Source organism: Hyla sarda, chromosome 13 (genome assembly GCF_029499605.1).
Source record: "Hyla sarda isolate aHylSar1 chromosome 13, aHylSar1.hap1, whole genome shotgun sequence".
NCBI lineage: Eukaryota > Metazoa > Chordata > Amphibia > Anura > Hylidae > Hyla > Hyla sarda.
The window spans coordinates 46,078,467-46,102,719 of record NC_079201.1 but is presented as its reverse complement, the minus strand read 5'-3'; the positions used below and the strand labels follow the sequence as shown (position 1 = coordinate 46,102,719).

Sequence of the window (24,253 nt, the reverse complement as noted above, 5' to 3'; positions counted from 1 at the left end):
GTTTCTATAAAATGAAAGTGTTGGCCCTTTAACCCCTTAAGGACGCAGCTCATTTTCACCTTAAGGACGCAGGCCTTTTTTTGCAAATCTGACCACTGTCACTTTAAGCATTAATAACTCTGGGATGCTTTAACTTTTCATTCTGATTCCGAGATAGTTTTTTCATGACATATTCTACTTAATGTTAGTGGTAAAATTTTGTCGATACTTGCATCATTTCTTGGCGAAAATTTAGCATTTTTTTTTACTTTGAAACTCTCTGCTTATAAGGAAAATGGACATGCCAACTAAATTATATATTGATTCACATATACAATATGTCTACTTTATGTTGGCATCATAAAGTTGACATGTTTTTACTTTTGGAAGACATCAGAGGGCTTCAAATTACTGCAGCAATTTTCCAATTTTTCACAACACTTTCAAAATCAGAATTTTTCAGGGACCAGTTCAGGTTTGAAGTGGATTTGAAGGGCCTTCATATTAGAAATACTCCACAAATGACCCCATTATAAAAACTGCACCCCTCAGAGTATTCAAAATGACATTCAGTAAGTGTGTTAACCCTTTAGGTGTTTCACAGGAATAGCAGCAAAATGAAGGAGAAAATTCTAAATCTTCATTTTTTACACTCGCATGTTCTTGTAGACCCAGTTTTTGAATTTTTACAAGGGGTAAAAGGAGAAAAATCTTCCTAAAATTTGTAACCCAAGTTCTCTGGAGTAAGAAAATACCTCATATGTGTATGTGAAGTGTTCTGTGGGTGCACTAGAGGGCTCAGAAGGGAAGGAGCGACAATGGGATTTTGGAGAGTGAGTTTTCTAAAATGGTTTTTGGGGGGCATGTCACATTTAGGAAGCCCCTGTGGTGCCAGAACAGCAAGGAAACCCCCACATGGCATACTGTTTTGGAAACTACACCCCTCAGGGAACATAACAATGGGTACAGTGAGCCTTAATACCCCACAGGTGTTTGACGACATTTCGTTAAAGTTGGATGTGTAAATTTAAAAAAAAAAATTCACTAAAATGCATTTTTCCCCCCAAAATTTTACATTTTTGCAAGGAGTAATAGAAGAAAATGTCCCCAAAATTTGTAACCCCATCTCTTCTGAGTATGGAAATAGCCCATGTGTGGACATCAAGTACACTGCGGGCGCACTACAATGCTCAGAAGAGAAGGAGTCACATTTGGCTTTTGGAAAGCAAATTTTGCTGAAATGGTTTTTGGGGGCATGTCACATTTAGGTCCCTATAGTGCCAGAACAGCAAAAAAACAAAAAAAAACACAAGGCATACTATTTTGGAAACTACACCCCTCAAGGAACGTAACAAGGTGTACAGTGAGCCTTAACAGCCCACAGGTGTTTGACGACTTTTAGTTAAAGTTGGATGTGTAAATGAAAAAAAAAAATTTCACAAAAATGCTGTTTTTTCCCCAAATTTTACATTTCTACAAGGGGTAGTAGGAGACAATGCCCCCCAAAATTTGTAACCCCATTTCTTCTGAGTATGGAAATACCCCATGTGTGAATGTCAAGTGCTCTGCTGGCGCACTACAATGCTCAGAAGAGAAGGAGCCACATTTGGATTTTGGAAAGCAAATTTTGTTGAAATAGTTTTTGGGGGGCATGTCACAATTAGGAAGCCCCTATGGTGCCAGAACAGAAAAAAAAACACATGGCACACTATTTTGGAAACTTAACCCCTCGAGGAATGTGACAAGGGTACAGTGAGTCTTAACACCCCACAGGTGTTTGACAGATCTTTGGAACAATGGGCTGTGCAAATGAAAAATTACATTTTTAATTTTCACGGACCACTGTTCCAAAAATCTGTCAGACACCTGTGGGGCGTAAATGCTCACTGCACCCCTTATTACATTCAGTGAGGGGTGTAGTTTCCAAAATGGGGTCACATATGGGGGAGTCCATTGTTCTGGCACTATGGGGGCTTTGTAAACACACATTGCCTTCAATTCCGGACAAATTTTCTCTCTAAAAGCCCAATGGCGCTCCTTCTCTTCTGAGCATTGTAGTTCGCCCGCAGAGCACTTTACATCCACATATGGGGTATGTTCTTACTCAGAAGAAATGGGGTTACAAATTTTGGGGGGCTTTTTTTTCCAAATTTTCACTTGTGAAAATGAAAAATTTAGGATAACACCAGCATTTTTGTAAAAAAATATATATATTTTTCATTTCCCCATCCAACTTCAACGAAAATTCGTCAAACACCTGTGGGGTGTTATGGCTCACTATACCCCTTTTTACATTGTTGCTTTGCAACAGCTGGAGGCTCCCTTATGGAAACACTGCTGTACGATACATTTTTATTGGGGGGGGGGCAGTGTAAGCAATATGTAGTGTTTTACCCTTTATTATGTGTTAGTGTAGTGTAGTGTTTTTAGGGTACATTCACACAGACGGGAGTTTACGGTGAGTTTCCCACTAGGAGTTTGTACTGTGGCGGAATATTTGCCGCCGCTCAAACTTGAAGCCGGAAACTCACTGTAAACCTGCGCGTGTGAATTTACCCTGTACATTCACATGGGGGGCAAACCTCCAGCTGTTTTAATACTACAACTCCCAGCATGCACTGACAGACCATGGAGGAACACTGGTTGGAAGACCTTCAGTTAGGTTCTGTTACCTAACTCAGTATGTTGCAACCAGTGTGCCTCCAGCTGTTGCAAAACTACAACTCCCAGCATGTACTGATCACCGAAGGGCATGCTGGGAGATGTAGTTATACAACAGCTGGAGGAATGCAACTACAACTCCCAGCATGGCGAGACAGCCATTTGCTGTTCATACATGCTGGGAGTTGTAGTTTTGCAAGATTTAGAGGGCCACGTTTAGAAACCATCGCACAGTGATCTCCAAACTGTGGCCATCCAGATGTTGCAAAACTACAAATCCCAGCATGCCCAGACAGCAAACTGCTGTGTGGGCATGCTAGGAGTTGTAGTTTTGCAAGATTTAGAGGGCCACAGTTTAGAGACCACTGCACAGTGATCTCCAAACTGTAGCCCTCCAGCTGTTGCAAAACTAGAAATCCCAGCATGCTCACACAGCAGTTTGCTGTCTGGGCATGCTGAGATTTGTAGTTTTGCAACATCTGGAGGGCTACAGTTGAGAGACCACTGTATAGTGGTCTCCAAACTGTAGCCCTCCAGATGTTGCTAGGCAACTCACTGGCTTCTGTAGGATCGCCGCACCATGGGGGAGAGAGGATCACAGCCCGCCGCCGATCGCCAAAAAGGGACCTCCACAGCCATTGCAGGACAGTTCACCCGTTCTGCCCGGATTATCGTGGGTGGGCAGAACGGGGGAACTGAACTTTAACCCCTTTGCCCCGATCTGCTATCGGTCGTTCGCTTCTGACCGACCAATAGCAGGGATTGGAGGGGTGGCACCCCTGCCACCTAACTCCTATCCCTTCAGGGGGAACAGGGTTGTCTTGGACACCACCGATCCCCCTTATTTTCCATGTCACTGGAGACGCGTATGACCAGGAATCACCACAGATCGCTGGTCTAAATTGACCCTGATCTGAACATTTGCACGGTATGCCTTCTGATAGATATCAGCAGTGATCCCGGTCCCTGGTAATTTCCACGGGCGTACAGGTACGCCTTGGGTCCTTAAGTACCAGGGTGCCAGGGCGTACCCATACGCCCTGGGTCCTTAAGGGGTTAAGCAACATTTAGTGATATGCTTTGCAGCAAGCCTCATCAACATAGATGCAATGAATATATATCTCCAAACCCTATTCCTTGTAGGGGACAGGTTTGTAAGCATGCCCTGTGGCCTATGCAAAAGTCATTCTAAACGGCAGGCGGAGGCTGAGCTCCTATTGTCTTCTCTGTCTACTGATGTCACCTGTCAATGTAATGCTGTGGATATCAATTTTCGGCAGCCTCTTACTAATCATCACAGATTTAGTGACACAAATTTAAACTGAAAAAAATGCAAAAAAAAAAAAAAAAAGTTAACCTATTTAAATAGATTTAAACCATAGGTCATTTTCTGATGACACATTCAAGCATACCTTGCTGATAAGTGTAGTTTTTACATTAGGCATTGTATCAATATTATACCTTCTACACTTCTACCACTACATTTCCCTATAAACAACACTTATCACCTATCCAATTAAAAGTTAATAAATTATTGCTGTGGACCCCACAGTTAGGGCCCCCACTAATACTTAGTAACATAGTTCGTAAGGTTGAAAAAAGACCAGAGTCCATCAAGTTCAACCTATATCCCTAAGGAGTCTCTACGGAGTTGATCCAGAGGAAGGCAAAAAACCCTCATACTAGAGGTAAAATTCCTTCCCCACTCCAAATATGGCAGTCAGAATAAATCTCTGGATCAACGTTCTGTCCCTATAAATCTAATATACATTACCATCAATGTTATTACTCTCCAAAAATGCATCTAGACCCCTTTTAAATTCTTTTATCGAGTTAACCATTACCACCTCCTCAGGAAGAGAATTTCACAGTCTCACTGCTCTTACAGTAAAGAACCCCCGTCTGTGCTGGTGTAGAAACCTTCTTTCCTCTAAACTTGGGGGATTCCCCCTTGTTATAGATACAATCCTGGGTATAAATAAATCATGGGAGAGATCTCTGTACGGTCCCCTGATATATTTATACATACCGTATTTATCGGCGTATATCACGCATTTTTTAGGCTAAAATTTTTAGCCTAAAGTCTATCTGCGTGTTATACGCCGATAAGCCGCTGCAGTTCAATTATTTAAAGCGGGCGCTTTAAATCAATGAACTGCAGTGGCTTTTGCAGGTCCAGAGACCGCCACCCGCTTCTCTGCCCCTGCCTATCCTGGGGTCCAGAGACGGCCGGCACCGCTGTCCCATTACTTCTCCCATCCCCCCCCCCCCCCCCCCCGAGGCGCAATGACGAGGGACGCGACGTCACTCGTCATTGCTATCCGCAGCGCATAGCAACGACGCATAGACGCCACACCGGAGCCAGAAGCAACGCGGACCAGAGCCAGAAACAGTGCGGACCCGAGCCAGAAGCAGCGCGGTTCCGAGCCAGAAGCAGCGCAGACCTGAGCCAGAAGCAGCGCGGACCCGACCCCGGCAACAGGTAATCATACAACTGGGGATGGGGGAGGCAATGGGACAGCGGCGCCGATAGCCAGGGGGAGAGAAGCAGCGGCAGCAGGGCTCTAGACCCCAGGAAAAGCAGGGGGAGAGAAGCTGGCAGCGACGGTCTCTCTTCCCCTGCCTTTCCTGGGGGCTTCTGCGGGGTTAGAAACAGTGTATCGGGGTATACACATGCACACACACGCACCCTCATTTTACCAAGGATATTTGGGTAAAAAACTTTTTTTACCCAAATATCCTTGGTAAAATGAGGGTGCGTGTTATAGGCCGGTGCGTGGTATACCCCGATAAATATGGTAGTTATTAGGTCTCCCCTAAGGATAAAATGAGTTATGTGTCTCCCATCTGAATAAGTGGCAGCTGGGCATGTGTGCTACTACTACTTCCCATAAAGTAGCTACTATTTCCCATAAACTTAAAGTGAGAAAGTAACATTGCAATGGGGCTCCTGATTTAATTTCTGTATTAATTCACTGTGGCTTGCTAAAAATGAACAGAACTTATGAACTTATGTTCAAACCTGAAACTAAACTACGTTTCTCATGTCAGCAAGCTGGCAGAATGGTATGCCAACGTATACGGCTCGTACCCGTGCCAGATCCATTGATTTCAATGGACCAAAATATTCTTAAAGTGACTCTGTTTTAACCATTTCTAAATGTGCAAGACTCAAACCACAGCTGTCTGCACTTTTAAGTCCCCCCAAAAAACTGTGTACACTTAGAAATGTGCTGAATATAATCACTACTGTTTTACATTTGGTTCAGTGAAATCAATAGATCCAAAGTGAACAGGCAGCGCTATATGTCTGCTGTTCTGCTGGTTTGTTGATGGATGATAGGGGATAAATTTCAGAATGCGGTGGGTCCGACCTCTGGGGCCCCTTGCGATCTCCTGTACGGGGCCCCAAGAGCCCGCACGAAGAGGGCGTGTTGACCACCGCATGAAGCGGCGGCTGACACGCCCCCTCAATACAACTCTATGGCAGAGCCAAAGCGCTGGCTTTGGCAATCTCCGGTTCTGCCATAGCGATGTATTGAGGGGGCGTGTTGGCCGCCGCTTCGTGCGGTGGTCAACACACGCTATCTGCCCAGCGAGCCGGGGCCCCGTACAGGAGATCGCGGGGGGCCCCAGCGATCGGACCCCCCGCAATCTGAAACTTATGCCCTATTCTTAGGATAGGAGATATGTTTTTCACCACTGGACTACCCCTTTAAAGGTTAAACTTCCTATATTGCTATATAGAGCATTTGAAAACTGAGTAAGAATGACACAGCAAAAAGTAACTGAATGAAAATAAATTAGCTACATAGAATTTAACAACCTAGAAGTAAGTCTTTATCTATTGCGTTTTACTTCTTTAGACTGAACATTTCGTCTGGATAGAGTTGTCTTTCTTAGGTTGCAAAGAACAGTATTAGCATTTAATCCTAGAAATACTGTTTCAAGGAGCAGCTCCACCCTCTGAGCTATCTGAGAAGTTGGGCAGTTTATTTACTAGTATCAGTGTCAAGATACATGATCATTGTGCTAAATCCACATACAGTGGATGGTGTTTTAGAACCATTCACCTTTTGGCAATTACACATTTTAATGAGTGAAATATATCATTTGAAAACTTTTGACACCTTTTTTGAAAAGTTATCACACCTATTTTCGTCTCCATTATGCCAGTTTCTGTTGAGCAAAATTAATTTGCTACTCCTCTAGACAGTCACTATCATGGACAGAGGTCACAGCAGTGAGCACTATGGGGGTTATTTATCAATAATGGTCTTGGCTAGATCATTTTTGTTGTTTGTCTGGATGCGTTTATTTTGGCGGTGCTGCACCAAATGTATCATATTGTTGCAGTGACCATGATAAATTTCACGCAGATCAGCAGAACCACACCCAGATCATTTTCTTCTGCCGCTCTCAGATCATGTCTACCCTGCTTCTGAGGAGCTTGTTTGTCTGTGTGTTTATGTTTATTTGTTTTAATTTTAAGGCAAATTAATATCTAAAAGAAGGTCTGCAAAGAGAGTCTCCTTCACATTTGAGTAGTAGTTTACCTTTCAGCAGGCCTGGAAAAAAAAACTTTAGTGATTGAGTGACGGAGGTTTTTTTTTTTATTTTACCTTACACCATTTTTATTTTTTATTTTGTTATAATCACTTTGTTGGATATTATTTAAACTTGGGCACATTAAATTGTGAGATGTTGGCCATTGTTAACAATCTTATTGTTTCTTACATCGTTACCATTCCTTTTTTGTACCTTAAAAAATATATCTGACTGTTTCATATGGACAACTGCTTTAATTTTCCTTTGCAGGTTTTCTTTCATTTTTAACTTTTTATGTCTTTAAATGTTCTTATCTGCTACCTTATTATCTCTCTCTCTTCCCCTCTCTCTCTCCTCCTCTCTCTCTCTCTCTCCCCCCCCCCCCCTATCTCTCTCCCCCTCTCTTTCCTTTCCTCTCCCCTGCTCTATCGCTCTCTTTAGACCTAGTCAGGAGGTGGTCTAAATTTGCAGATTTTTTTTGCATCAGTTGTAGCAAAATTTGCACAAAAATCTAAAACACACAGTTCATAAATTTGTGACCACTGCATCTCTCACTTCAAAAAATGGTCTAGCAACACCAAAAGTTCAAATTGACGGATTTTCGAACTAAGGAAATAAAAATGCAAAAAAAAAATAAAAAAAAACAGCAACGAGCAAACTGTAGACCAAAAAAGCACAAGAACATAACCCCCATGTCTGACTGAAAAGACTCACAATATAGAATAATTCAACCAATGAGGCAAGGATAAATAAAATATAACTTTTACTAGATTCATATAAAATTACAAAAAAGTCTAACACCATAAATCACAGGATTGACGATGGCTCCTGATGGGGAGGGGGTAGGATACAGGTGAATACCTGATGCTTGATAACCCCTGCCTATCAATTTGCTAGTCTCAATCTAAGTGTGGATAGGGATAAGGGAAAGAATTGGTGGATGAAACCATTAGGATATATATACATTAATGGTAACTCAAAGTGACAAATTTCTCATGCTCCATGTTCCAACGCGTTTCTCCTAGGTATTGTCAGTGGGTTCATCAGGGAAGGAGGAGAAGTAGAGACACCAAGCAATATTGACATATAAATAATGAAGAGCGATAGAGATACATCCAAAATAATTAATAAAAGATAGAAAGATTCTCAGCACAATAGGTAGAGAGACAGCAGTCACTATCATAAGTGTAATCACAGGTCTGTAATTGTCAGTCAATGACAGAGATGTCAGTCAGTGACAATGTGAGTGACAGAGATGTCAGTCAGTGATAAATAATAAGTTGAGAGATGCACCAATAGAAATTGTTGTATGGGGTCAATGTTAGTAAGATAAGGTTAAATATAGAACAAATAATAATACATTTTACTCCAGTGTTGAATATAGTGACACAACCAATATCCAATGAAATATGTAGCACATTAGATTATGGCTCAATAAAAAAAACAGGTATAAGATATCATGTAATGATGCACATATCCAAACAATGACCTGTAATAAAACAAAAGAGGGGAGTATCACTAACTCTGATATAGACTACAACATGTAAGTATAAAAAATAGGTGTAATTAGAATAAATGTGTACCTGAGATTAACCTAGGCCATATTTGACCCCTAGATGATGATGATGATACAGATATTATAGATAGATATGCTACAAGAAATAAATATAATTTAACCATTAATGGTGGCTATTGTAGATCAGGAAATGATGGCAATGTGAAACGTTGAATTGGGTACAGTGACCCCCCGACTTACGGTGGCCCCGACATATGATCAAATCGACATACGATGGCCTCTCAGAGGCCATCGCATGTCGATGTCAGCATCGACATACAAAGCTTTTTTATGTCGGGGCCATCGCATTAAGTGCTATCCGGCAACGCAAAATGCTTAAGATGCTGCCGGATAGCAGCTTAATGTTCCCCGTGTGGTGCGGGGTGCCCTCCGGGTCCAGCGCTGGTCTTCCGGTGTCTTCTGGGCCCTCTGCGATGACGTCAATACGCTGCTGTGCACGCCATCCAATAGGAATGGCGTACGCAGCGGCGTAATGACGTCGCTACGCAGGCCCAGTTAGGCCTTGCGGGAGACAGCGGAGAACCGGAGAAGACCAGGAGAGCCCAGCAGAGGACCAGAGAAGACCAGGAAAGCCCAGCGGAGGCCCAAGGTCACCATCGGGAGAGGCGGGGACACCATCGGGAGAAGCGGGACGCTGTCCGGAGTGGAGGGGACAGGTGAGTACAGCTTCCTATACTTTACATTGCACGAATCCCTCAACATACGATGGATTCGACAAACGATGGCTCGTTTGGAACGAATTACCATCGTATGTTGAGGGACCACTGTATTGCTCATGTTAGGCTTACCCGCAGTGACTATGTACAAGATATAGCCGGAGCAAGGCCTGGATGTTTGCCTGTCTCGGATGTCATGATATGATGGTCTTCCGAGATGAGCGAATCGAAGCAGAGGAACCCGAATTTGTTACGAATTTCAGGATTTATTTGATTCGCAACGAATGCGAATATCGCAAATCGCTTCATTAAACTCCATATTACAGCGTTGCAGGCTCCAGGACACCTAACATGGCGGATCCACATATCAGTACATGGGGAAGGGAATACTGGGAAGGCAAAGCGAGAAGGGAGGTAGGCGGGATGACCCTGAATCACATGCAGGATGCAGCCTATCAGCATTCATTCACCCCTGTGATGTCACAGCCCTATATAATCGGCAGCCATTTTGCGGCTGCTCATTTCATGCCATAAACTGCAGAGGGATAGGACGGACTGCGTTTCTCTGTGTGTTACACAGACACGCTGAATTGATCATACCACAGCGTTCCACTGCCAACTGCTGGACACATCAGCATTGTGGACAGAGAGCAGTGCAGTGCTTTGCTTGTTGTCACGGAGAAGGATTTTTACGCCAGCCATTAACCTCCCAGTCACTTTATTCAACATTTTATCAGAGAGGGACAGATAGCTTTTCGTTGCCTCATACATATCAACAAGCTGCCGTAACTTCATGAACCGTATCACAGGAGGCAGGAATGATTTTTCAGTGCAATTCTGTGTATTTTTTCCACAAGAAATCATCAGCTGCTTATACAAGTCTGTAGACGGTATAATAACCAGCAGTTCACACCATTCTTAATACTCTGTGACAGAGTGCAATTTTGTTTAGTTTTTTTCTGCGGTGCTGCACTGATGTGTCCTGCTGCTGGGCAAAAATACGCTTTTTCAGCGGACTGTAGTGCATTTTTCTGCCCTCCTAAGTGCACACCACATACCTACATCAAAGCAGTCTACTATTTTGTATCTGTAAATCTGCAACAAGTCTAGATACTGGGAAGTCCAGGCAAAAATAATCACCGGCTGGTGTTTTACGAAAATACGTTTTCCAAGTGTACTGTAGCGCATTTTTTTGCCCTCATACGTGCATACCACATACCTACATCTAAGTATTGTACCATATTGTACCTGTTAATCTGTAAAGGGCCTACATACTGTGAAAGTACAAGCAATAGTACTCACCGGCTTGTGTTCTACAAAAATAAAGAGTTTTTAGGCATATTGTAGAGCATTTTCTGCCCTTATCAGTGCATACTACATACCTAAATCTAAGTAGTGTACTATTTTGTTCCTGTTAATCTGGCAAAGGCCTAGATACTGTGAAAGGACAGCCAAAAGTAATCACCTGCTGCTGTTCTAGACAAATACTGTTTTAACCCCTTAAGGACTGAGCCCTTTTTCACCTTAAGGACTGAGCCCTTTTTTTGCAATTCTGACCACTGTCACTTTAAGCATTAATAACTCTGGGATGCTTTTACCAATTGTTTTGATTCCGAGACTGTTTTTTCGTGACATATTCTACTATAACACATTGGTAAATTTTGCGTCGTTACTTGCCTCCTTTCTTGGTGAAAAATTCCCAAATACAATGAAAATTTTTAACATTTTGCAAGGGGTAAAAGGAGAAAAAGCCCCCCAAAATTTGTAACCCAATTTCTCTCGAGTAAGGAAATACCTCATATGTGTATGTCAAGTGTTCGTCGGGCGCAATAGTGGGCTCAGAAGGGAAGGAGCAACAATGGGATTTTGGAGAGTGAATTTTGCTGAAATGGTTTTTTGGGGGGGCATGTCACATTTAGGAATCCTCTATGGTGCCAGAACAGCAGAAAACCCCACATGGCATACCATTTTGGAAACTACACCCCTCAAGTCACGTAACAAGGGGTCCAGTGAGCCTTAACACCCCACAGGTGTTTGACCACTTTTGGTTAAAGTTGGATGTGTAAATCATTTTTTTATTTTTTTCACTAAAATGCTGGTTTTCCCCCAACTTTTACATTTTTACAAGGGGTTATAGGAGAAAATGCCCCCCAAAATTTGTAACCCCATTTCTTCTGAGTATGGAAATACCCCATATATGGATGTAAAGTGTTCTGCGGGTGAACTACAATGCTCAGAAGAGAAGGAGCGCCATTGAGCTTATGGCAATAGAATTTGTTTGGAATGGAAGTCAGGGGCCATGTGCGTTTACAAAGCCCCCCGTGGTGTCAGAACAGTGGACTCCCCCACATGTGACCCTATTTTGGAAACTACACCCCTCACAGAATTTAATAAGGGGTGCAGTGAGTATTTACACCCCACTGGCGTTTGACAGATCTTTGGAACAGTGGGCTGTGCAAATTAAATTTTTCATTTTCATGGACCACTGTTCCAAAAATCTGTCAGACACCTGTGAGGTGTAAATGCTCACTGGACCCCTTATTACATGAGGGGTGTAGTTTCCAAAATGGGGTCACATCTGGGTATTTATTGTTTTGCGTTTATGTCAGAACTGCTGTAAAATCAGCCATCCCTGTGCAAATCACCAATTTAGACCTCAAATGTACATGGCACGCTCTCACTCCTGGGCCTTAATGCACTTAATGCCCACATATGGGGTAGTTCTGTACTCAGGAGAAATTCTGTTACAAATGTTGGGGGTCTTTTTTTTCCTTTTACCGCTTGTGAAAATTAAAAGTATGGGGCAACACCAGCATGTTAGTGTAAAAAAAATTTTTTTTTACACTAACATGCTGGTGTAGACCCCAACTTTTCCTTTTTATAAGGGGTAAAAGGAGAAAAAGCCCCCCAAAGTTTATAGTGCAATTTCTCCTGAGTACAGAAATACCCCATATGCGGCCCTAAACTCTTTCCTTGAAATACAACAGGGCTCCGAAGTGAGAGATCGCCATGCGCATTTGAGGACTAAATAGGGTATTTGAATCCGCCACAAAAATACCCTACGGCAGTGTTTCCCAAACAGGGTGTCTCCAGCTGATGCAAAACTCTCAGCATGCCTTGACAGTCAGTGGCTGTCGGCAATACTGTGAGTTGTTCTTTTTCAACAGCTGGAGGCTCCGTTTCGGAAACACTGCCGTACAATACGTTTTTTTTATTGGAGTGGGGGGGGGAGGGACTAGGGGTACGTGTATATGTAGTGTTTTACCCTTTATTATGTGTTAGTGTAGTGTTTATAGGATACATTCACAGGGGCGCAAGTTTACAATGAGTTTCTCGCTGCGGGTTTGAGCTGCAGCGGAAAATTTGCTGCATCTCAAACTTGCAGCAGAACTCGCTGTAAACCCGCCCGTGTGAATGTACCCTGTACATTCACATGGGGGGGGGGGGGACAAACCTCCAGCTGTTGCAAAAGTACAACTCCCAGCATGCACTGACAGACCATACATGCTGGGAGTTGTAGTTGTAGCAACAGATGGAGGCACATTGGTTGCAAAACACAGAGTTTGTTACTTAACTCATTGTTTCGCAACCAGTGTGCCTCCAGCTGTTGCAAAACTAGAACTCCCAGTATGTACAGTCTCTCAGTGCATGCTTGGAGTTGTATTTTTGCCACAGCTGGAGGCACACTGGTTGCAAAACAATAGGTTAGATAACAAACTCAGTTTCACAACCAATGTGTGCCCAGCTGTTGCAAAACTGCAACAATCAGCATGCATTGACAGCCGAAGGGCATGCTGGGAGTTGTAGTTTTGCATCAGCTGGAGGCACACCGCTACAACTCCCAGCATGCCCTTTGGTAGTCTCTGCATGCTGGGAGTTGTAGTTTTGCAACAGCTGGCTGCACACTTTTTCATAGAAAAAAGTGCCTCCAGCTGTTGCAAAACTACAACCCCCAGCATGCACAGACTACCAAAGGGCATGCTGGGAGTTGTATAGATGTTGAAAAACTACAACTCCCAGCATGCCCTTCGCCTGTGCATGCTGCGATTTGTTGCTAAGAAACAGCAGGAAAGTGAACGCCGCTGGAACGCCACCGCTGCTGCCGCCGATCCTGCTGCTCCTGTCGCCGCCACCGATCCCGAGGGGACCCCGCCGGACCAGGGCAAGGTAGGAGACCCGCGCAGACGCCAATCTCCACCATCCTCTGAATTGACATGGTCATCGCCGACATGGGGGGGTCTCGGGACCCCCCCAGGGGTTTGCACGGGGTGCCTGCTGATAGATATCAGCAGTCACCGCGATCCGGTCCCCGCCCGGCGAGTGACGGGGACCGGAATTCCCACGGCCGTATCAATATGCCCTCAGTCCTTAAGGACTTTAAAATGGGGGCGTATGGATACGCCCGGCGTCCTTAAGGGGTTAGGAGTAGTGAAGCGTATTGTACTCCCCTCATATATGCACTAAGTATGTTAGGCAGAGAAGTGCCAGGACGTGCACAGAGGAGTGGCAGAGGCCTAAATCCTTCAGGCACAGGTCGCAGCAGACTAAGGGAGAGTGGCAGCAGGAGTCGCAGCAAGAGGCCTGAGCTCCCGTTATCAGCTAGCGGTCGTGTCTCGACCAGTAACCCATCTGCCGTCGTCGATTGGTTAACCCCGTCATCCACTTCATCACAAGTGACATCTTACACCCCCAGTCAACAGTCGGTGGGTTCCTCAGACACAACCCTCAGTTGGCATGGCCCGGGAGCAGTCCCTGTCCTCCCATTGCCTGTGTCCTATGCTGTTCCCTCTCCTACAGAAATATCTTATGCTGTGGGTTCAGCTCCACTATTCACTGAGGACGATCTAATAGAGGACAGTCAGCAGCTGCTGTCCAGCCAAGAAGGGGAGGAGACATGCGCCACTTCCTCTGCTAGGCGGCCAAGTAGTAACGAGGAGAGTGGCGGCCAAGTAGTGATGAGGAGAGAGAGGGTCCTGAAGCAGACACTGTTGAGGAACCTGAGGAGGACATCAGTAACGTGCAGACACTTGATGATGATGAAGCTGATCGCAATTGGGAGCCGGGTGCAGAAGGGGCTTCATCATCATCATCAGGAGAGGAGTTGCAGGTTGTCCTTGAGGCAGCAGCTGAGCCAGCAAGGCAGTAGCATGGTTGGCAGTCAGCGTGGTGGCAGAAGTGGAAATTCTAGAGCCAAACGTGCCCGGGGAGACCACGTGATTCACGGCAGCCTACCTGATAGTGGAACAGGGGTTTCTGGATTTGTCGCTCCAGATGCTCATCCAACGGCGCAGAAGCTGAATGTGCTCCTATCTAAGTTGCTGGTGCTGCAGTCCCTCCCTTTTCAAGTGGTGGACTCTGCACCTTTCAGAGAACTGATGGCTTGTGCCGAGCCGAGGTGGAGAGTACCAAGCCATCATATCTTTGTGAAGAAGGCAGTACCAGCCCTGCACAATTTTATGGAAGAGAAGGTGGGCCAGTCCTTGAGCCTGTCGGTGTGTTCCAAAGTGAATGGCAGCGCCGACATCAGGAGCTGTAACTACGGTCAGGGACAATACATGTCCTTTACGGCTCACTGGGTCAATGTGGTTCCAGCACAGCCACAACCCCAAATTGGAGAGGTCATACCGCTTCCTCCCCCACGCTGTCAGCCTGTTGGTCCTGTGACAGTGTGCGACTCTGCCTCCTCATCCTCCAACGTGTCCTCAGCCTCCACTGCCCGGACAAGTCTCAGTGGCCCTTCAGCATACCATGTGTGCAGGGCACGGCGGTGTCACCGTTTGCCTTGGAGAAAAGAGTCACACAGGGGATGAACTGCTAAAAGTCATTTGTAAAGAAATCGGAGAATGGCTTACTCCACGAAATCTGGAAATGGGAACCATGGTGACAGACAACGGGAAGAACATCTTGGCTGGGCTGCAACAAGGAAGGGTAAAACATGCGCCCTGAATGGCACACATGCTAAATCTGGTTGTCAAGCAGTTCCTGAAGTGTTCCCTCCATTTGCAAGACATCCTAAGAATGGGAAGGAAACTATGCATGCACTTCAGCCACTCGTACACCGCAAAGCACACCCTCCTTGAGCTGCAGTGTCAGAATGGTATCCCCCAACATAGTCTGATTTGTGAAGTTGCCACACGTTGGAATTCCACCCTCCATATGTTGGACCATATGTACGAACAGAAAAAAGCTAGGGATCGACCTTTTATCGGTTTGGCCAATAATAACGGACGATATTCACGATTTTGGACATTATCGGTATCGGCAATTACCTTGCCAATATGCCGATAATGCACCGCCCCCGCCCTGCCTCCCCTGCCAGAAACCACCACCTCCGCTGCCCCATTGCATCCCCCATCCCCAGTTTTATAATTACCTGTTCCCGGGGTCCGCGCTACTTCTGGCTCCTGCGACGTCCTGCACTATTGCTGCGCGCTGCGCAGCCCAAATGACGAGTGACGTCTTCAACGCGACGTCAGCATCAGTACGCACAGAGACAGCTCAGGACGCCGCCGGAGCCAGAATAAGCGCGGACCTCGGGAACAGGTAATTATAAAACCGGGTATGGGGGAGGCAATGAGGCAGCGGCGGTGGTGGTTGTACTAGGGAGGACCCCAGGACAGGCAGGGAGAGAGAAGCAGGCGGCGGCGGTCACTGGCCTTCAAAAGCCGATGCAGTTCATTGATTTAAAGTGCCTGCTTTAAGTCATTGATCTGCTGGGCTGGGGGGGGGGGGGGGTGGTTGGTGTCTGGGCGAAATAGCCGATAACTTATACCGGAATATCGGTGTAAGTTATCGGCTATCTGCCTGAAAGGTCACAGATTATCGGTATCAGCCCTAAAAAATCGATATCGGTTGATCCCTAAAAAAAAGCCATCACTGATTTCTTGATGAACCAAGCGGATAGGGGTAATCTCATGTGTAACTTCAATGTGAACCAGTGGCCCCTCATACGTGACACCTGCCATTTGCTCAGGCCCTTTGAGGATGCCACATTATACATAAGTCGCCAGAATTACAGGATGAACGACGTCATTCCACATACATATCCTAAAACAATTGTTGGAAACTATGGCTGCTCACTGCAATGGAGACGTTGCACCTACATCTCACGGCCACATGAGCCCTGTGGGGGCTGAACTGGAGGAGGAGGATGATGAGGGGCACAGTGGAGCACAGTTTAGGTTTCATGAGATGGGCGGTGTTTCTAGTCATCTGACAGGAGAGGAGGAGCATGATGAACTAGAGGAGCTAGAGGGTTATGAGGAAGGCGAGACAGAGGTCCCAGACACACCGTGGCAGTATGCAGTGGAGATGGAGGCAGGGAGTCCCTCCGAATCACTTGCACAAACGGCACGACGCATGCTCACTTGCTTGCGTAGTGACAGCCGAATTGTCACCATTCGGCAGTGGGATGACTTCTGGGTCTCCACCTAAATGGACCCTCGCTAGCGGCACAAAATGGGTGCCTTTTTTACACATACTGAGAGGGAGGAGAAACTGACCTACTACAAAGAGATCCTACGTAGTCAGTTGGCTGATGCCTATCAGCGCCATCGTCCATCCACTAGCAGGTATTACTCGGGGGGCCCTCTGCGCTCACCTTTCACTGCCATGGCTGCTGGGGAGGGGTGGGGTGGCAGGAGCAGTACCAGCTCCATCAGCAGCAGCCTGTGTCTACAGTCGCTGATGAGTACCTTTCTTCACCCGCATAATGAAGCAACTCAGGTAGACATGGAGCAGGACCTGAACCAGCAGGTGGTAGCATACCTTGACATGCCCATGCTAACACACCTTGAAGAGCCGCTTGACTTCTGGGCAGCCAAACTTGATTTGTGGCCGCAACTTGCAGAGTTTGCCCTGGAAAAGCTGTCCTGCCCGGCCAGTAGTGTGGCATCAGAGCGGGTGTTTAGTGCAGCGGGAGACCTTTGAAAAGATGAATCAGGCATAGATCAGCCAGGATTTCCACTCACCAATGCCAGATGCATCAGAGTAGATTGACCATGGTGCTACAGCAACACTTCACAAATATGGATAGTGCCAAACAGATTTCGGGCACTGCTCCCCAGTAACAAACATTCCAGCCACCTTCATTACCGGGTACTGGTATTGCCACCCACTGCACCACTCTGTCACAGGGTCACTTTCAGGACTCCTGATGCTACTGCTGCCGCCTCCAAGCTGTTTCATTCAACCACTATTTTGTCTCCTTATGCTTCTGCCAACTGCAGGCTGTGCCATTCAGCCACTATATGGTCTCCTCATGCTTCGGCCAACTCAAGGCTGTACCATTCAGACACTATATGGGCTCCTTATGCTTTCCTCACCTTCAGGCTGTGTCATTCAGCCAATATATTGATTTCTGATGCTGCTGGGACTGTCTTGAATATTACAATTTTTTTTATGTTAGCACTAGCAAACATATATGCTCAATCGAGATTTCAACATTGATCTTTTAATGTTAGGGGTTGCGAAGCCCTCTTATGTATGCATCCTGTTGCCTGCTCAAGGCTGTGTGTTTCAGCAACTATATGGTTTAGTGATGCTGCTGGGTCTGTACCTAAAATTTATTGAGGTTAGCACTAGCTAACATACATCTTGTACACAGATTTCAATATTAACATTTTAATGTTAGGGGTTGCGAAGCCCTCTTGTAAACTCATGCTGATGACTACTCCAGGCTGTGTGTTTCAGTAACTATATGGTTTAGTGATGCTGCTGGGCCTGTGCCTAAAATTTTTTGAGGTTAGCACTAACTAACATACATCTTGTAAACAGATTTCAACATTAACATTTTAATGTTAGGGGTTGTGAAGCCCTCTTGTAAACTCACGCTGATGCCACCTCCAGACTCTGTCATTGTGCTTCCATGTAACATGTAACTACTTGTTAGATTTGGCCCTTTGTACACACACACCGGGCCCGGGACGCTAAAACATGGTAGTTAAAAGTTCAATAAAAAAAATCCTCAATTTAAATTTCAAAATTTGAAATTCAAATAAAAAAAATAATAAATTTCAATGGTCTCCTCATGCTTATGCCAACTCCAGGCTTTGTCATTCAGGCAATATATGTTTTACTGATACTGCTGCTGGGCCTAGGTCTGGGAATAAAAATGTTGTTATGATAGGTAGCACTGGCTATCCAAAATCTTCATTTTAAATTTCAAAACTTCTTCTGTTTTTTTCTTTGGGATTGTGAAGCCCTTGTGTGTACTCATGCTTCAGACAACTCCAGGCTGTGTCATTCAGGTCATATATGGTTTACTGATACTCCTGCTGGGCCTGGGTCTGGGAATAACAATTGTGTTATGTTAGGTAGCACTAGCTATCCAAAATCTTCATTTTAAATTTGAAAAATTCTTCTGTTTTTTCTTTGGGATTGTGAAGCCCTGGGGTCTCCTCATGCTTCAGCCAACTCCAGGCTGTGTCATTTGGGCAATATATACTCTCCCAGCATTATTGCCATGTTGATACCAGACCAGTAATAATAGGAGTATTGCCAAGGACTAGCAGAAACAGGGAACTGTGGATACTGACCACCGGCTGTTGGAATTGACTGAGTATCCCAGGTGGTAGATTTACCATTTTGAAGTTCCTCAGTTCCAGTAGGCTTTAAGTCGTTCATTATTTGTTGTGGTTCTTCAGTTGCAGAATCAAGTTGTATCACGTTTTCTTGTTCCTCCGATGAGCTAATGTCACTGGGACACACAATACTCATATTGTCATCTAATGAAGGATCCTTTTCTTCAGAGAACGTATCTATCACTTTATTATTTTGAATGGTGGTATTCTGACAATTTTTGTGAAGCCCTGGGGCCTCACGCTTCAGTCAACTCCAGGCTGTGCCATTCAGACACTATATGGTCTCCTCCTACTGATGCCACCTCCAGGCTCTGTCATTGTGCTGACATGTGACTCCTTGTTAGATTAGGTCCTTTGTACCCACACGCCAGGGCCCGGGCCACTAAAGTTAAAGTTCCATTTCAAAATCCTCAATTTCAATTGTCTCCTCATGCTTCAGCCACCTTCAGGCTGTGCCATTTAGGCACTACATGGGCTCCTTATGCTTTCCCCACCTCAAGGCTGTGTCATTCAGCCAATATATCATTTTATGATGTGACTGGGATATTAACTCCAAATATGTTCTGGTAGCACTAGCTAACATAAATGCTTAATTGAGATTTCAAGATTGATCTTTCAAAGTAAGGGGTTATGAAACCCTCTGGTGTACTGCTAATGCCTGCTCCTGACTGCTTCTGGGCTTGGGCCTTACATTTTTGGATGGTAGCACTAGCTAACATGCATCTTCAATAGAGATTTCAACATTCACCTTTTAATGTTAATGGTTGTGAATCCCTCTTGTGTACTTATTGATGCTTCTGGGCTTGGGCCTTACATTTTTGGATGTTTATCACAAGCTAAATACATGCTTAATAGAAATTTCAACATTGATCTTTCAATGTAAGGGGTTATGAAACCCTCTGGTGAACTACTGATGCCTGCTCATGGCTGTGTTTCAGGAACTACTTGGCTTATTGATGCTTCTGGGCTTGGGCCTTACATTTTTGGATGTTTTACACAAGCTAAATACATGCTTAATATAAATTTCAACTTTGATCTTTCAATGTAAAGGGTTATGAAACCCTCTGGTGTATTGCTGATGCCTGCTCCTGACTGTGTGTTTCAGGAACTACTTGGCTTATTGATGTTTCTGGGCTTGGGCCTTACATTTTTGGATGTTTAGCACAAGCTAAACTCATGCTTAATAGAAATTTCAACATTCATCTTTCAATGTAAGGGTTTATGAAACCCTTGGGTGTACTGCTGATGCCTGCTCTTGACTGCTCTTGTGTCTTTCAGGAATTACTTGGCTTACTGATGCTTCTGAGCTTGGGCTTAAATTTTTGGATGTTTAGCAATAGCTAAATACATGCTTAATAGAAACTTCAACATTGATCTTTCAATGTAAGGGGTTATGAAACCCTTGGGTGTACTGCTGATGCCTGCTCCTGACTGCTCCTGTGTCTTTCAGGAATTACTTGGCTTACTGATGCTTCTGGGCTTGGGCCTTATATTTTTGGATGGTAGCACTAGATAACATGCATCTTCAATAGAGATTTCAACATTCACGTTTTAATGTTAGGGGTTGTGAATCCCTCTTGTGTACTCATGCTGCTGCCTGCTCCTGTATGTGTCATATAGTAACTACATGGTTTAGTGATGCTGCTGAGCCTAGAACATTACCTATATATGTTTATGGTGGCACTAGGTACCATACATCTTCAATTGAAATTTCAAAATTCATATTTTATTATTAGAGATTGTGAGGCCCTATATGTGTCCTCATCTGCCACCAACTCCAGGCTGTGCCATTCAGACACTATGGGGGAGATTTATCAAAACCTGTGCAGAGGAAAAGTTGTCCAGTTGCCCATAGCAACCAATCAGATCACTTTTTTCATTTTTCACAGGCCTTGATGAAAATGAAAGAAGCGATCTGATTGGTTGCTATGGGCAACTGGGCAAGTTTTCCTCTGCACAGGTTTTGATAAATCTCCCCCAATATGGTCTCCTCATGCTTCAGCCTCATCCATGCTGTGTCCTCCAGCCACTATATGGTCTCCTCATGCTGCCACCACCTCCACGCTTTGTCTTTCAGCCACTATATGGTCTCCTCATGCTGCCAACACCTCCACGCTGTGTCATTCAGCCACTATATGGTCTCCTCATGCTTCAGCCTCATCCAAGCTGTGTCATTAAGCCACTATATGGTCTCCTCATGCTGCCAACACCTCCACGCTGTGTCATTAAGCCACTATATGGTCTCCTCATGCTGCAAACACCTCCACGCTGTGTCATTCAGACACTATATGGTCTCCTCATGCTGCCAACACCTCCACGCTGTGTCATTCAGCCACTATATGGTCTCCTCATGCTTCAGCCTCATCTAAGCTGTGTCATCCAGCCACTATATGGTCTCCTCATGCTGCCAACACCTCCACACTGTGTCATTCAGCCACTATATGTTCTCCTCATGCTGCCAACACCTCCATGCTGTGTCATTCAGCTACTATATGGTCTCCTCATGCTGCCAACACCTCCACACTGTGTCATTTAGCCACTATATGGTCTCCTCATGCTTCAGCCTCATCCAATCTGTGTCATTCAGCCACTATATGTCTCCTCATGCTGCCAACACCTCCACGCTGTGTCATTCAGCCACTATATGGTCTCCTCATATTGATGCCACCTCCAGGCTCTGTCATTGTGCCGCTCTGCGGCAGTGATTCTGAAAGAGATGCCGGTAATCTGCATGTTATTCTGAATAACAGTATTATTTCACTACCTCAGCACATTCCATATGAGTGTTAGAACACAGAAAAGTGTTCTACACCCCTATTGAGGCTCTCTGTAGACCAGAAATAGCCATTTTTAATATAGATTCACCATGAATAAATTCAGATCAAAATAAATAAAAAATAAAAAATTTGGCAAATCAGCCGAATCAAATTTTTCAAAAGTTCGCTCATCTCTAATGGTCATGATGTGGCTAATAAATTTTTTTTATATGTACATATAAGGATAAGGCGCCATTCAAAAAAGCAACAATATTCTTGCACGATAGATTAAGAGATATGGACACTAATAAAGTGACAATAACCCCTTAAGGACTCGGCCCATTTTCGCCTTAAGGACTCAGACAATTTAATTTTTACGTTTTCATTTTTTCCTCTTCGCCTTCTAAAAATCATAACTCTTTTATATTTTCATCCACAGACTAGTATGAGGGCTTGTTTTTTGCGCGACCAGTTGTCCTTTGTAATGACATCACTCATTATATCATAAAATGTATGGCGCAAACAAAAAACACTATTTTTGTGGGGAAATTAAAACGAAAAACGCAATTTTGCTAATTTTGAAAGGTTTCGTTTTCACGCCGTACAATTTATGGTAAAAATGACGTGTGTTCTTTATTCTGAGGGTCAATACAATTAAAATGATACCCATTATTACATACTTTTATATTATTGTTGCGCTTAAAAAAAATCACAAACTTTTTAACCAAATTAGTACGTTTATAATCCCTTTATTTTGATGACCTCTAACTTTATTTTTCCGTATAAGCGGCGGTATGGGGGCTCATTTTTTGCGCCATGATCTGTACTTTTTTTTTATACCACATTTGCATATGAAAAACTTTTAATAAATTTTTGATATTTTTTTTTAAATAAAATGTATTACAAAAGTAGGAATTTTGGACTTTTTTTATTTTTCGTTCACGCCGTTCACCGTACGGTATCATTAACATTTTATTTTAATAGTTCAGACATTTACACATGCGGCGATTCCAAATATGTCTATAAAAAAAAATTTTGACGCTTTTTGGGGGTAAAATAGGAAAAAACGGACGTTTTACTTTTTTATTGGGGGAGGGGATTTTTCACTTTTTTTTACTTTTACTTTTACATTTTTCTACATTTTTTTTACACTTGAATAGTCCCCATAGGGGACTATTCATAGCAATACCATGATTGCTAATACTGATCTGTTCTATGTATAGGACATAGAACAGATCAGTATTATCGGTCATCTTCTGCTCTGGTCTGCTTGATCACAGACCAGAGCAGGAGACGCCGGGAGCCGGACGGAGGCAGGAGAGGGGACCTCCGTGCGGCGTTATGAATGATCGGATCCCCGCAGCAGCGCTGCGGGCGATCCGATCATTCATTCAAATCGCGAACTGCCGCAGATGCCGGGATCTGTATTGATCCCGGCACCTGAGGGGTTAATGGCGGACGCCCGCGAGATCGCGGGCATCGGCCATTGTCGGCGGGTCCCTGGCTGCGATCAGCAGCCGGGATCAGCCGCGCATGACACGGGCATCGCTCCGATGCCCGCGGTTATGCATAGGACGTAAATGTACGTCCTGGTGCGTTAAGTACTACCTCACCAGGACGTACATTTACGTCCTGCGTCCTTAAGGGGATAATGCATCAAAAGTGTATACATGAAATGCAGTTAAAGGTGCAGGGACTAGTATAACAATAAGATCCTCAAGAAATGCACATAATAAGATGCATCAAAGGAGTGTATATATGGAGTGAGCTACAGAATATAGAGGCTGGAGTAGCAAGATAATGCTCCTGAGATATACGCACCATAGTAGGATGCAGCATATATGGAGTGCACAACAAAGTATAAAAGCTAGTGCAACAGGATAATGCTCCAGAAATATACACACAATAATAGAATGCAGTTCAGGGAGACTTACAAGATAAATGAAGAGGCTAGGAGCAGTGAAGCTGCTAAAAGATAAGATGATGTTGTGCTTACCCAGAGCGGTGACTGCCTCACTGATAACCCAGCGTGGACTGGCGGCGTCTAACAGCGCCGCAATTCCGGTTAAATGGAGCGCTGGACCGGATGTGTTATGACGTGCGCAGATGCTAATGCACAAGTGTAAATATCACTGAATCGCAGTGTGTGTCAGCGGCCGGAAGTGAGTCGCATAATGGACCGCAATGCGTGTCAGCGGCCGGAAGATGGCAAACTACATAGGGGTTGAGGCGCATATGCGTATGCATGTCGGAAAACCAATTAGATCCCTGACAGGTATATGATAAACCACTACAGATGGCCATGATAACGAATATGCCTGATAAAGCAGTCAAGCCCGCATTGTAGCCCAATTCAATGCAATTAATGCATAATATACCAAAGACATGTGACAACAAATATGAGAGGTGGTATAAAAAATTATGAAAACCCAAGATAGATACAATAAGATATTTTGATACCAATGATAATCCATATAGATAATAGTATTACAATGA

The 24,253-nt window shown here is 44.4% G+C and overlaps 1 protein-coding gene across 2 annotated transcripts in view; it reads right to left on the bottom strand.

Annotated features, from left to right (window-relative positions):
- The window catches only part of USH1G (USH1 protein network component sans), a 101,150-nt gene that overhangs the window by 50,050 nt on the left and 26,847 nt on the right, over positions 1-24,253 (bottom strand). The window lies entirely within an intron of this gene.